At 51.5% G+C, this 14,550-nt stretch overlaps 1 protein-coding gene across 1 annotated transcript in view; it reads left to right on the forward strand.

Annotated features, from left to right (window-relative positions):
- The first annotated feature begins 1,927 nt into the window (after window positions 1-1,927).
- Window positions 1,928-14,550, forward strand: part of Adcy7 (adenylate cyclase 7) — a 41,469-nt gene continuing 28,846 nt past the window's right edge. The window contains exon 1 of the mRNA XM_051195082.1: window positions 1,928-2,104. The gene's annotated coding sequence lies outside the window, so the exon portion shown is untranslated. The remainder of the gene's footprint in view (window positions 2,105-14,550) is intronic.

Consider the following 14,550-nt stretch of genomic DNA (forward strand, 5'->3'; position numbering starts at 1 on the left):
GGGGAAGCGTCTGGGGTTACAACCAGCAGCTCTCCAGCCTTCCCATTCCCGTCAGGATGGAGAACTGGTGTGGCCCCACGTTCTTGTCAACACTTGGTATGTTCCTTTAGCTGACCTGGTGGTACGGCGTAATCTGTGTAGCTTTAGTTTTCTGCTGGTTCAGAGTGCTAAGTACCTTTTTAGGTGCTTAGTGATTGTTAAGAAGCATCTTTGTTGAAACATCTGTTTAATCTTTTGTCTAGTTTGTTTATTATTATTGTTTGCTTGTGACAGGGTCTCACTATGTTGCTCAGGCTGACTTGAAACTCCTGAGCCAAAGGAATCTTCCTGCCTCAGTTCCCTGAGTAGCTAGGACTAAAAGTGTGTCCCATCATGCTTAGCTGGTGCCTGTCTTTCAATTGGACTGATATTTTTACTGCTGTCATTATTAGTATTATATTGTTATTGTTTGTGACAGGGTCTCACTATGTAGTCTTGACTGGCCTAGAACTCACTGTATAGACTAGGCTGGCTTTGAACTCATAAAGATTCACCTACCTGCTCCTGCCTCCCAAGGGCACCATTTTGCCTGACCACTTGTCTTTTTGTTACTGATGTGTGGGTAATCTATTTTTTAAATGTTTTATCACATTTTTATTTAGTGTGTGTGTTCTCTTTCTACCACATGGGTTTCCAGGGTTGAACTTGGGCTGCCAGGCTTGGTGGCAGGCTCCTTTGCCTGCTGAGCCGTCTTGCTGGCTCTGAGGGTGATCCTTGTATATTCTTCAGGAGTCATTTCCAGCTGTGTGTGTTGCAGAGGTCTTTGCCTTTTCTCTTCCTCGGTGACACACACCGTTTCTTCTTCAGATGCTTCAGGACACCCAGGCCCGGAAGAGAGTTGCTCAGTGAAGGGTATGCCAATGTGTGGCTTCTCTGCGATGTCCCCTCTGTCCTCCTGTCCTCCCTCTAGCTTCTGTGACAATCCAGAGTCCTGTGTGGCAGCCTTGTAGGCCACCTTGTACTTGCCAGCACAGGGACTGGCTCTGAAATCCCATCCATGTCCTGGTACTTGGCCAGTGTGCTCTGAATGCTGGGCATAAAAGGATGTAGCGCTCAGCAAGGATGTAGCCCGTGGAAGACAGCCCAAAGGGAAAGGATAGAGGCTGGGGCTACACCAGGACCGTCCCGTACTGTGGGAGGAGGAAACATGCCTTGCTTTGAGGAGCTCACATGGAGGAGTTGGGGGCGGGTTTAGAGAAAAGGTAGAAAATAATCCCAGTACTCCAGGTTACATGCAGGGAAGGCTGCCTGAGGGCCAGGTGGGTGCTCGCCCCTCCCAGCCCTCTGCACTCTGTGTGTTACTACTGAGCTCCCCATGACCCCAGGGGAAGTGAGGCCAGCACAACAGAAGGGAAGCCACATTTGAGTCCCGGGCTCATGATGACCACGCTGCTGAGGGTCTTCAGGCAGGATCTGTTTTGGAATCAAAATCCTAATGCTGAACCTGAATGTTACTCTTGCCCTAGCCATGGCTAGGGACAGATGTGAAGCGCAGAAAGATCTGTGACCTCTCAGATGGGTTCCCCAGCCCCCTACATCACTCCAGTGGAATGAGTCCACAGAGGGAAGGGGCCTGTCTGGGAGTGGCTGAGCTGGAGGCTTGTGCCAGGCTGTCATCTTTAATTGCTCAGTAAGGATGCATCTGCTCTCTGGTTGGAGCAATCGTCTTGGGGCTTCTAATGGAGATTTTCACTTCTTGTTTTATAATTTTTTTTTAAATTGTTCCAGCTTCAAGCTTCAAATTTCCATGAAGTCATTGGGTCTGGGAGCCTGGCCTGGCAGCTCCCCCACTCCTGTGGCGGGAGAGGGGCCCTCCTCACACCCCCACCACAGCAGGAGCTGAGCGGAGCTGAGGGCCCAGCTTTAGTTAGCCCTCTTGCCGGTTACCACTGCCGAGCAGGAAGTGGTGGGTCCCAGATGTGACTCACTCTCATTAGGTAGCCGGTGGAGGGAGCCTTCCCATGTGTGAGACAGGACGCCTTCGGAGCAAGGGTATCCAGGGTCCAGCCACCTCCCTGCAGGCACAGAGCTTGGCTGGGTGGCTTTAGTGCCTCGGAAGAGCCAGGTAAAGTGTGATTTGATTTGGGCATAGAATGCGTCTGTTCTTTGGCCCGGGCTTTGGGTCCCAGGCCTGTGGGAAAGAGGTGAGCCCAGGCCTGGCTGCTGGTGGGCTGGGCCAGCTGGTGAGGAGAGGGGGCTCCTCAGTCTCCTGTTCAGACAGCTGGGAGGGCGGCTCCTCACTGGGAAACCCAGACAGTTTGGCCCTGGCTTTTCCCAGTCTGGCAAAACCGGTGCTGCAAAACAGGTCTTAGGCAGCGATGCTGCTCATTTGGCCCTGTTACCTGGAATTCTGGCAACGGCATACTCTTGGATTCCCGTGTTTCTTTCAAGATTGTGCTTTTATATTTACAAGTACATTTCATTTTTTTTTCTCACAGAAAATTATCAAGGAAACTTATTAAACAAAGCAACAAAAGTAATTCTGGATGTGGGGGCTGGGGTGTAGCTCAGTGGTAGAATACTTGCTTAGCATTCCTGAGGAGCAGCACCGAAAATAAGACAGAAAAAAAAATTAGACAAAATATTCTGAAAGTGATACTCACTTAAGAGAAAGAAAACCAAAATGTCTAAGAAAGAGGGAACAATTCCTTTTCCTCTGTTTCAAGGCTCTAGGATCAAGGAGGGGCATTTGGAGGGGGTTCCACGCACATGGCACAGAGTGGACGGGTAGGTGCTGCTTCCCCGTTCAGGGGCCATTCCCCCTGTCCAGCTGCTGGGAGAGGGTGGCATGGTGTCTGGATGTGGGGCCAAAACAGATTTCAAAGGCTTGGACTGGAGGCCACAATATGGGCTGGCTTTGCCTAGAAGGCTCTGTCACCAGCTCTCAGCTGTAAATGTGATGTGAGGGGCGGTCTAGACCCACGGGCCTCACGGCATGGATCATTTATTGTTGCTCAGGAGGTCTCAGCCTGTGTGTGAATGAATACATTTAAAATTTAAGTATTTAATGTTTGAGTGAGTTTTGTAAAAATCCAAACAAAACACGTGTAAAGAGAGACTGAATCTGGCATGGAATGTGTTATTGTCTTGGAGAGCAGGGAGACCGCATCGAGGAGGGTTGGGCTTCAGAGGAAGTCTGAAGCAAGACACACTGCAGGAAGTCCAGGCTTGAGGTCTCTTCGTTTCTGTAGAGTACCTTGTGTTCTGGGGCTCCCTGTGCCAGGTGTCTGTGTGGTGTCGGGGTGGGTGGTGGGTGGGGGATGGCGGGTGGGGCAGGAGAGTTTCAGTGGAAGGAGGTAAGGCAACACTGTGGGAGCTGGAAGAAGAGCCTGTGTCCTAGTGCCTGACTTCCAGGATTGGAAATGGTGCTGTAAAGGCCTCCATGCTAGGACTTGGTCCTGGGGCTCTAGGGAATGGAGGTGGACATGGCAAGGGCCATAGTAGTCTTGGAAGGAAGACAGTGGTCCAGCTTGACCCTGTCTGAAGGACGAGTGAGCACCCTTACAGCCTGAGACTGTTTCTTTGACCGTGTGTCAGAGGCTGTAGCCTGTGTTGTCTGGGTCAAGTCATCCAGTCCCTACCTGTGCACTACAAGGGTCGTGGGCCACCATGCTTGGGGGTGATTCCTTTCTGGTGAGGTACAGGGTCAAAGCAGAGAACAGGAGCTCTGTTGCGGACTAGTTGGGGGGACTAATGGTAGTAGCCTCCACGCCAGCTAGAGTCAGCTTTCTCAAAGAGAGGTCCCTGTGCAGTGTGACTGCTGTCTTGGGACCCATTGCGAAATGGTAGATGACATGGGACCTTCCATATGCCTGCCCACCTGAGTCCTTAGCTGGGCTGAGCCTTCTTGGCCATGTAGTCGTGTCCAACCTCAGCAGAGAGCTGTACCAGGACAATGCGTCCTTGCCACTCCATTATTGCTTGAGTCATCCTGAGCAGCAAGGTGGTCTGTCCCTTGGTGTGGCCTCTCATTCCTTCTGCCCCAGAAGACACAACTGTGGGGTCCTTTATACTAAGCAGGCAACCTCCCCACCCCCTTTGCTGGGCACAAGGTGGTTCTTAGCCCAGCTGGAGAATGATCTTGGTTTTCGTGGGAGCAGGCGGAGGGGTCACTGAGCAGGCCCATGTCACAGTAGTCCCTGCTCAGGCTTTTCAGGCTTCAAAGAGGAAGCACTCACTGAACTAGACAGGCCTGTGCAGAACCAGACTGGGAATGAATTCGAAGGGGTCATCGGGCTACCCAGCCCCCATGCCAGCAGAACCCTACTTTACAGGGTCAGCAAGGAATGGAGCCTGTGTCTGCTGTGAAATGGCTTGCTGTTGGTCTCCAGTGCCCCAGAAATGCTGGTCATTATCGTATCACAGGGCTCTCTCCTGCCTTGGGTAGGAGACAGGGTTAGTGGGAAGTCTCAGATAGCTGGTGTCCCTTCTGTAAGTCACTTTTTCTCTCTGTTCCTCAGTTTTCTCATATGTAAGAAGGGGCTAGTGGTACCGGGTAGGTAAATATGAGGGTCAGAGGCATGCTCTGATGGCGGCTTGTGGAGCATCGGCTGCTTCTGCTGCTTGGGGGAGGGGTATTTCTTTTGTGGCCTGCTCTCTTGTCCATTGGCCTTCTGCCCTCTGATGCAGAGTGGCACAGCACCTCCAGCTAGCCGCAGGCATCCGGCCTAACCTGCTGCTGCACAGGGTTTCAGCATTGCATCATGGCCGGGTTTCGCCAATCTTGGTTCAGACCCCCGAGCTCTATTTCCCTAGCTGGCTTTCTCCAGGGACACCCAGAACAGAGCTTTCCTGCTGTCATCTGCTGTCCTTGCAGGCTGTATGTAGCGTGGTCTAGGTGCTGGTTTGGTAGAACTGAGTAAACCCTGTGGTCAGCACACAATGAGGGGTGGCCAGCACACAATGAGGGGTGGCCAGCCTGGACCCTGTAAGAAGTCCACCATATCAAGATCTCTAACAAACAGTGTGAGGCCAGTTTCTGCCCTGCAGAGGTCAGCTGTGGGCTCCATCAGCCTCCCATCAAACCCGTTCTCTCCGTTCAGCACTGTCCCTGTCCCCTTGCCCACTCGTGGCCAGACCCCTGACTTGCTCACAACACTGGCTTGGCTCTCTGCTGCTGTCTGCCTGTGCAGTCTCTCTGCCCACCAGCACAGCATCCACACTGCATGCTTGCACTTACTTGGCTGGTGCTCCTTTGCGAGGACCCTTTTCAGGAATCCTGGGGTCTGCCAAGAAGGGGTCTCAGTGTGTTTGCCCTAAGTCCGTACATGTGGCAGCTGCCTCCTACCCTTGGCTCTGGTCAACCCCCTTTTCTGTGGCAGGTTCCTGTGGTCACTGGACATCTTCCTTCTTATGTCCTCTTCTTGTGCCTCTGTGCCTATCTCTGTCCCTCATCCCCACCCATGGCCACTAGAAGGAATTCCCTGCAACTGAGGCCTTCTTGAAATCTCTGCTACTCTACCCCATTTCTCAGGATGCTTTCCAGACCTCCACGGTCACCTTCCTTGCTTCCTCCCTGGGCATCAGCACCCAGCTGGCCCTAACAGAGTGGCCGTGGCCCTGGATCGGAGGCCTGGCTCCTGGAAGATACTCATGCCCTTTTTGCATAATGGCAGGCTGGGACCTGGGGACCGTGATATTCCCTGAAGGAGGGAAGGGTACCAACGGCGCTTCTGGAACCCTGAACCTGGATTGTCACCTGGTCCACAGGAAGTGGCTTAGTCTCATGTCCCAGGCCCAGATGCCTTATGTCATTGCTTCTCACTGGCTGAATAGGGAGAAGCAGGGTTCTGGAGCACATGTGGGACAACTGAAGGCCCCAGGCTCTGCAGGCACCAGGCCGGTGTGCATTTCCCTGGCAAGTGCTGTGGGAGGGCACAGCTCTGTCCATGGCCCGTCTCCTAGTCTCCCACTCAGAAGAATATGGACTTGGGGCCCATGGGCTGGGTGTGTGTGTCCCTGTCTCCAGGAACAGTCACCCCCTCTCTGGGCCTCAGTGCATCCACCTCTGCAGCTGACAGGCCCTGCTTCCCATCTGTCTTCAGCACCCCATCTAGCTGGGAAGGAGGAGCCCTTTGGAGTGAGCTGAAGGTCCTGCTCTGATGGGGCCTGACTAATGGGAGGTGGCCTCTTTTGAAACACCCAGACTCCCTGGGGCCATCACTCAGCCCTTGGGTGGGGTGCGCGGTGATGCTGGTGATGCCGAGGGGCTCAGGGGGCAGGACTGGTATGTCAGGGGAATAAGAGAGAAGAGCTGTTTGGGGGAGGGCAGGGGCTTTCAGGCAGTGAGATGGATATCCCTGGGGAGACAATCCTAGTCCTTCTACATCAAGGTTTCTTAGGCTGCCAGCCTCATGTGTTAGAGTACGCTGGCATGACTGTGGTGCTGTATCCCTCTAGCTCCTGCTTACTATCTCTTGTAAGAAGCCACTAATACTTAGGTACCATTACCAGTTCATCCTTTGTATCAGGAGACTGAAGCCCAGAGGGGTTAGTAAGCATGTCTAAAGCCACACAGCACCTTCCGGGTGGAGTGAGATCCGCACTCTGATTTTGAGCTCAGAATTTGAACTCTCAGCCTCTAAGCTCTGCTGTTTTTCCATTGTGGGCACCTTGTCCACCCTCCTGTTTCCTCTCCTCATTTACTGAGTTTATCACATGGTTTCCCTCTCCTCACATGTGTTGTACAGGAACCCCGTACTGTTTTGATCCTTGTGGCTTCAGCATCTTACCCTGGTCCTGGTGGAGGGCGGGAGTCCAGAGAGTAGTTGGTGATAGCACTGGGGGCCTGGACAGCAGGGTGGACCCCTTCCAGCTTTCAGCATTTGTAGACTGACAAGGTGGCTTTACTGAGGTCAAACTGGACCCCATGCTTGGCCTGCCTACACTGCCCATGAGGTGTTGACTCTAATGCAGAGTGGAGTAGGGTCTGCGTGCCCGCTAGGCAAGATGTTGGGCAGTGTATAGCCCATTGGCATAGCTTTATGGGAGGGGCAGACTCGGGGAAGCCAACATGGGCATAGAAGCCAGGCCGGAGGGCCTGGGTGGTATTCCTAGAGGAGCTGACTCAGCAGGGCTGGAGCTGTCCGGTGGATGTGCTGGAAGGTGGGCAATGGGCAGCATTTTCAGGCACCCAGACCCAACGATGAAAGGGTGGGGCTTATTTGGGGAAGCTAAATAAGTCAAACCCCACAGCCACCAGGAAGGCCCAAGAAGTTGCCGAGTTTTGGGCTGGGGTAAGCAGGGGGACTAGCTTGGTGTTCTTTGTGTTCTGGCAGAGCCTTGGAAGATTGTCTTCTGTCCTCCAGGGAGGCCAGGGTTTGGGGAGCAGGGCCTGCTGAGACAGAGCCTCCTTCATGTGTGTCTTTAGCATGCAGCCTACAGCCTAGCTCTGGAAGGCTGGAGTTTGGGGAAGGATCAAGGAACCAGAGGAGGCTACCCAGGCTTCAGGTCGCCATGGGAAGGGCGTCTGAGCCTGTGGGTAGGTGTGGCTCCGGAAGTTGGTCTGTGGTTTAGGGGACATGGGTGGGGGGTGAGGTGGGTGCTGCTTTCCCTGAAGACTAGCGCTTCCGGCTCTCAGGCCTGCCCCTCCCCCATTGTGGACAGGTCCTTTTGGCCTTGACAGGGCTCTCAGGAAGTCTGGGGGGCGAGGCTTTCAGGACACGAGGCTGAGGAGGCCTTTCCACAGCTGGTGCTTGCTGTGTGGGCTGTTGGGCTTCTGGGACAGGTGGTTGCCTCAGGCTGCTGTAGGAACAGAGGCCTTGCTGGCCTCCCTAGGTGTCATGCTGGGTTCTGATGGGGCAGGCTGCTCACTCCTATATCTCTCTGCTGAAAAAGCAGGGCAGAAGCTTGGGAACCCTGGAGTGACCAGGTCTGGAGAGGGTTAAGAATTGCCTGGGTCATGGAGCTAAGTAGGAGAAGGTGTCCCTACCTGGAAACTTCCTGAGGGCAACTGCTGAGCTGAGGAGAGCCACAGAGGCTCTCTCCCTTCCTTTACCCAGGAGGACAAAGTCAGGCTGGTTTCGGGAAGGTCTCCCCACCCTGTCTGACCGAGGCTCAGGTGGAAGTGGACCCCTAGTCTCGAGGAGCTCCTAGGGAGCTGCCACCATGGCCTGGAGATGGGGAGGAGCTCTCAGTTGGATCTAGGAGACTAAAGCTAGTGTTTCCTAAAGGAAGTTCATTAGATCAGTGCAGAGAGAGGCCCCCAACCAGCTGCTGCAATGTAGGATGCTGACCTGCTCAAATGTAGAGGGACTTTAAAGGGAAGAGGACAAGCCGAACTCAGCACTGCCTGTGATGGACCACTGTGGATGGGTGTGTAGCTTTGTGTGGCCGTCTTGCTTGGCACAGTGTACATCAAAGTGTGCAAATGAAAAGTTCAGAATGAGCCTGGGGTCTGGAGAGATGGCTCAGTGGTTAAGAGCACTTGCTGTTCCAGCACTCACACAGTGGTTCACAACCATCCTTAATTCCAGTTCTAGGAGATTGGACACACACGTGGTGCACAAAAACATTCAGGCAAAACACTCACACATAAGATAAAATTAATAAGTTGAATTTATGGCTGGCATGTTGGCTCAGAAGTTAAGGGTACACACTGACTGCTCTTCCAGAGGACCCAGATTCAATCCAGCACCCACATGGCAGCTCACAACCACCTGTAACTGCAGATCCAGGAGATCAGGTGAACTTTTCTGGTCTTCTCAGAACAGGTGGACATATGGTGCATATACCTCACAGAGGCAAAACACCCATATACATCAAAGTCAAAAATAAAGTATTAAAAAGTAACGAATTGAATTTAAAAAAGAAAGAGAGAATGAGGCTGGACCTTGGAATGAGGCAAGGCTGAGTTCAAATCTCTGCCACCCCAGGCAGTGAGCCTTGGACTGTAGGCTAGGATCCCAGAGGTGTGTGCCAGGGCTAGCAGCAGCTCCTGAAGAGACGGAGGCCTCATGGCCATGTTCAGAGGCTGCAGAACACGTCAGTCGGTTGGCAAGCCTGAGACTCTCTGGCTTAGGGCAGTGTCCAGCACTTTCCGGGATGTCACCTGCCAGCTCCCCCAGCTCACACCAGCATCCCCAGCCCCTTCCACAGTTACTGTATGGCTACTTCTTCAGGGCCCAGATGGATGTGACCCAAGGTATCAGCTCTGCTGCTGCCTGGGACCCCAAAATGCAGCTTGAGGAGGTGACTTCTGTTCTGCCCTCCGCAGGAGCCAGTGCTGTGGGCTTTGGACAAGACTGGAGGCAGGGTTTCTTCCCAGCTCGCTCTTTGCACACTCCTGATGCTTTTTGCTGGTTTGGAAACAGAACCACGTGGCTGTCCTCACTCTGTGTCAGATGCTGGCTCAGCACCTTGCCTTCATGACTCCTTAGCCCTTGCTAAGCCTTGCGGTCAGACTGCTCTTCTCCTCCATTTCAAAAAGAGGAAACTGAGGCATAGAGCAGTCGTGCAGCTGTGTCTGATAGAGCCAAGGGCCATTTTTTCTATTAAGACTTTCTAAAAATAGTATTTATTTTTATTTTATGTGCATTGGTGTTTTGCTTGCATGAATGTCTGTATGAGGTTGTCAGATCCCTTGGAACAGGAGTTAGAGACAGTTGTGAGCTGCCATGTGGGTTCTGGGAATCAAACGGGTCCTCTGGAGGAGCAGTCAGTGCTCTTAACCACTGAATCATCTCTTCAGTCCCCTCTATTAAGACTTTTTATAATTGCACAGGCAATATGACAACAGAACTCAGTGGTAAGAATGAGAACTGAGATTTAGCTGTTAGGACCAGAGTGGATTTTGGTGGGAAGGGAAACATGTTCCGCTTTAGTGTGTATCTAGCAGGCTTGGCATTGATTTTGTAGAGTTTCCCAGGGAGCTGTGCACACCGTGGACAGCTATACATGTTCTACCACAAAGATGTGCTGTACCAGCCTAGAGTGGTAGCCACACTTCAGTCATTTGCTGTCACCAGCAGTGGAACATGGAATCTTGGGGGTTTTTTGTTTGTTTGTTTTTATTTATTTATTTATTTATTTATTTATTTATTGGTTTTTTTGAGACAAGGTTTCTCTGTGTAGCCTTGGCTGTCCTGAAACTCACTCTGTAGACCAGGCTGGGCTTGAACGCACAGAGATCCGCCTGCCTCTGCTTCCCAAGTGCTGGGATTAAAGTCGTGGGCCACCATCCCCTGATTGGAACATGATGGAATCTTGTATGTGTCCGTGCATACATGCAAGAGTGTGTGTACAATCAATTACTGCAGTAGATTTGCTAAGTTCAAAGGTATCTGTGTGTGTATGTAGTTGACACATGTTCTGCCAGGAATAATCGTGTGAGTGCCCATTTCGCAGACTTTATCATGTGTCCTCATCTTTCCCAATCAGATAGGTAAGATAGTTTTTCATGGCGGTTTTAATTTATATTTCCAATATATAGTATACCTGATGTCATCTTTTTTCCAAATGTTTAAAAGCTATTTGAGTTGACTTTTCTTTGACCTTTGGGTTTGTATCTTCTCTCATTCCTGGTCTTTTTAATTTGTAGGTGTTCTTCACATATGGGGGAGATTAGCTCCCAGTGATGTGGGTTGCAATGTATTTCTCTCATGTGTAGTTCTTCTGTTGATTATTCTTTTGGTAAGGTTTTTTTTTTCTCCAAATAAAGTAGTAAATTTTGTTTATTCAAATGCTTGGATTTGTTAGTCTTCTCTTTATGGCTCTTGAGTTTGGACTGGGTTAAAAAGGCCTTAGCCAGCCTGGCAGTGGTGGAGTATGCCTTTAGTGCCAGCACTTGGGAGGGAGCAGAGGCAGGTGAATCTCTAAGTTTGAGGCCAGCCTGATCTACACAGCGAGTTCCAGGACAGCCAGAGCTACACGGAAAAAAAAAACAACAAAAACAAACAAACAAACAAAAAACCCTGCCTTGAAAAAAAAAAGAAAAAAAAAAACAAAAACAAAAACAAAAAACAAACCAAACTAAACCAAAAAAAGCCTTAGCTATGTGACTGTTGATATGAGAGTGCTTGCATAGGCTCCTGACCTCTTTAGAACCCTTCCTGTATTGGTTGAGACACTGGTCAGCCCTCAGCTAAGACTCACATGCTCGGTTTTGCATCCGTCCATCACAGCAACTCAGTGTCTGGGTGAGGCCCTGTACAGTGTGAAGCCAGCAGGCAGCCTCCCCAACTGCTGTGTGGGCTGGGCCTGGCATCAGTGAGGTCCTGAGGCCAGTTAGACTTCTGCTTTCTGTTCTTCCTTATCAAGGGAAAGGGGATCAGAACTCTGTTCAGCATGGGTGTGAAAGTGTTTCCATTCTAAAGGGTGGAAGGAGCTAGAGGGCAGCGTTTAAAAGAATGAATCATAATTAGTGGAACTTGGAGCACAAGGTGGGGACAGGACCAGTGAGATGGCTCAGCTGGTAAAGGCACTTGTCACCAAGACTGGTGATTTAGGTTTAATCCCAGGATCCATGTGGGGAAAGAAGACAAAAAAAAAAAAAAAAAAAAAAAAAAAAAAAAAAAAAAAAAAAAAAAAAAAAAGAAAAAAAAACAAAACAAACAAACAAACAAAAAATGCTCCCCCAAGTTGTCCTCTGTCCTACAGACATGGGAACCCACCCACAAAGTAAATAAGTGTAAAAAAGTTAAAGAAGGGGCTGGGGAGATGGCTTGGCAGTTAAGAGCTCTGGATGTTCTTCCTGAGGTCCAGAGTTCAATTCCCAGCAACCACATGGTGGCCCACAACTATCTATAATGGAATCTGATACCCTCTTCTGGCATGTAGACATACATGCAAATAGAACACTCATATGCATAATTAAATAAACCTTTAAAAAAGGTTAAAGAAAACAAGAGGCGGGCACAGCTGGTGTCCCTTGGGTGGCTGAGTCAGTCAGTTAGCTGTAGCCTGGCTCCCACTGCGTGCAGAGTCCCCAGACGTGATAGGGAGGCCCTGAGTCCTCTGCTGTTTTTTAGCTTGTCCTGGACAGCTTCTGCTGGCCATGGCCAGGTGCTTGGTATACAGGTGTTATTGCTGTGTTTGCAATGCATGCCGGGAGATGAGTGAAGGAATGAACGAATGACCAGCTCTTCTGGGGTAGGTCCCCCAGTCTTCACCGGATTTGTGGGCACATCTGTTGTATTTGCATTCTAACAGAGAAGCTGTGCTGGTCCACTCCTGTAACCTCAGCACTGGGCACTTCTGAGTCTGAGTCAGGAGGATCTGAAGTTTCAATCAGTTTGAGCAACATAGTAAGCCCTTGTCACAAACCATGAGGGGCTGGAGAGATGGCTCGGTGGTTAAGGGAACTTTGGTGCTCTCCCAGAGGACTGAAGTTCAGTTCCCAGCCCCTCTTTTGGTTGTTCACAGCCACTTGTGACTCCAGCTGCAGAGATCTGATGCTTTCTTCTGGCCTCCATGGACACCCAAACCCTACCCCACCTATAGACAGAAAAAAGCTGCGCAGGCGTGAGACAGGTGCCTCCTGCTGTGCCGGAGAAGGGAGGGTGGCAGTGCCCAGGACCACTCTTTCCCTCAGCACATGGGTGGTGCCAGCCTGCCCTTGGTTTGTCCTTAGCCTTCAGATTCTTCACCGAGTGAAGCGATTTCCACCCAAGGCCCAGCAGAACCCCCAGAGGTCTGCTATAGTTGCTTTTTTTTTTTTTTTTTTTTTTTTTGAAAAGGGGGACATCGAGACCCAACTCAGACAAGAGCCTTGCCCAGGGTCACATACAGAAAGATAGTGACTGGTGTGACAGTCTGGACCTCCTGGGGCCAAGTAAAGCCATTCCCGAGAAAACAGGAGGCTGAAGCTAGCTGCCCTGGGAGTCTCAAATAATTGCTCTGCCCGGGGCTTGGCAGGCTGCCCTCCAGAGATAGGGATAGGAGGGAGAATTGGGACCTGGTCCTACCACACTTACCCCCCACCCCCAGATTGGGCCTCAATGCTCGGGTTTGGTCCTGAAGGACTTCCTTGGCCCTTAGCTTTGGACTCACATGTCCTTTGTCCTTGGAAGCTTGGCCCAGCAGCTTGTAACTTTGTAGACCCCTTTTCAATCCAGAGGAAGGTAGGGCCCTTGCAGTGTGAGCAACACTGGCCCTCCACCAGCCAGTACAGAGCGGCTGAACTCCAACCCCTGGGAGCCATATAGCACATGAGGCCGCAGGCTGGGCTCCTCTGCTCTAGGAAGGGGAGCCCCGGTGTTCTTGCCTTTTAGCTGACAGCTGCTGTCTTTGTTTCGCATGGTCATTCCTAGGCTCTGCATCCTCACCCTGCATTGTTGCAGGCTTACTTCACAAAGACTAGCTGGGACCGGCTGTAGGACAGACAGAAAAGCATCCTGTCTGGGCTCACTGAGGCCCAGTACTGGCATCTGACCAGCACATACTGAGCTGAAAGAAAGCATGGAAGCCATGACCCTCAGGGCTCTAGGGCAAGACCAAGCTGGGGAGGGAGGCCCTAGGGTGGGATCACTTGGTCCTGGGGTTTTCTGGGTACCCCAGACACTTCTAGTAGCATGTGCATAAAGCTCAGGGTCTTCTGAAAGGGGTGGCTTAGAATGAGACCTCAGAAAATGAGGCGTCTGCTCTGCCGGTGGTGGCGCTCTCCAGTGGCCCCCATTGAGGCCTGGGAACAGGGTCTGTTGTGGGAGTGATAGGAGTAGAAGATTAACGGGCTGGGGTGGGGCCAGGGCCTGGTGGGGCCCCTCTTCCTCACAGGCCTACAGAGGAGCCCTCATGCCTCAAGGCCCCCACTTCCCTTTTCTGAGGACACCAGGGCCCCAGGCCTTCTGCAGCCCCAGGCTCGCTGAGGAAGCTGGACTGGGTTCCTGCCAGCTCTGTCTAGGTAAGGAAGTGATACAAGCATGGGTGGTTTAGGACATATAGCTGCTGGTTCCACTAGGGGGTGGGTCTCCCAGGCAGCCTGGAGGCCCAGCCCTGTGCCTGTCTCTGATATCCCAGCCTCCCGTCTTGCTCAGGAACATGGAGACCACTGGCTAGAACTGGTGAGAAGGCCCCAGCCCTGCCTGAGATACAGGAAAGGAATGAGTGTGTGGCTTGGAGGGCTTCCTGGATGAGGCACCCCTCCTGGATCCTGTTGCTTGGCTTGGTCCCTGCCCCTGTAGGGCAGAGGGAAAGGTCTAATGGCCTCCACTTAGCCCCTACCCTTTTTTACTATCATGTTGCCCTGGCTTATGGGATGGGTACAGGAAAGGGGGCGCTATTGAGGTGTTAGGGGCTTTCTGTGAGAGTGAGAGGCAGGGTGAGGAGTGGGCTGTTCATGGCCTGTGTTCAAATCATAGCTTTCAGCCTGGCGGCGGTGGCACACGCCTTTAATCCCAGCACTCGGGAGGCAGGTGGATCTCTGTGAGTTCCAAACCAGCCTGGTCTACAAGAGCTAGTTCCAGGACAGAGAAACCCTGCCTTGAAAAACAAAACAAAACAAAACAAAACAAAACAAACAAAAAAAAAAACCAAAAAACAAACAAAAAAAAAAACAAAAAAACAAAACAAAACAAA

Source organism: Phodopus roborovskii, unplaced genomic scaffold (genome assembly GCF_943737965.1).
Source record: "Phodopus roborovskii unplaced genomic scaffold, PHOROB, whole genome shotgun sequence".
Lineage (NCBI taxonomy): Eukaryota > Metazoa > Chordata > Mammalia > Rodentia > Cricetidae > Phodopus > Phodopus roborovskii.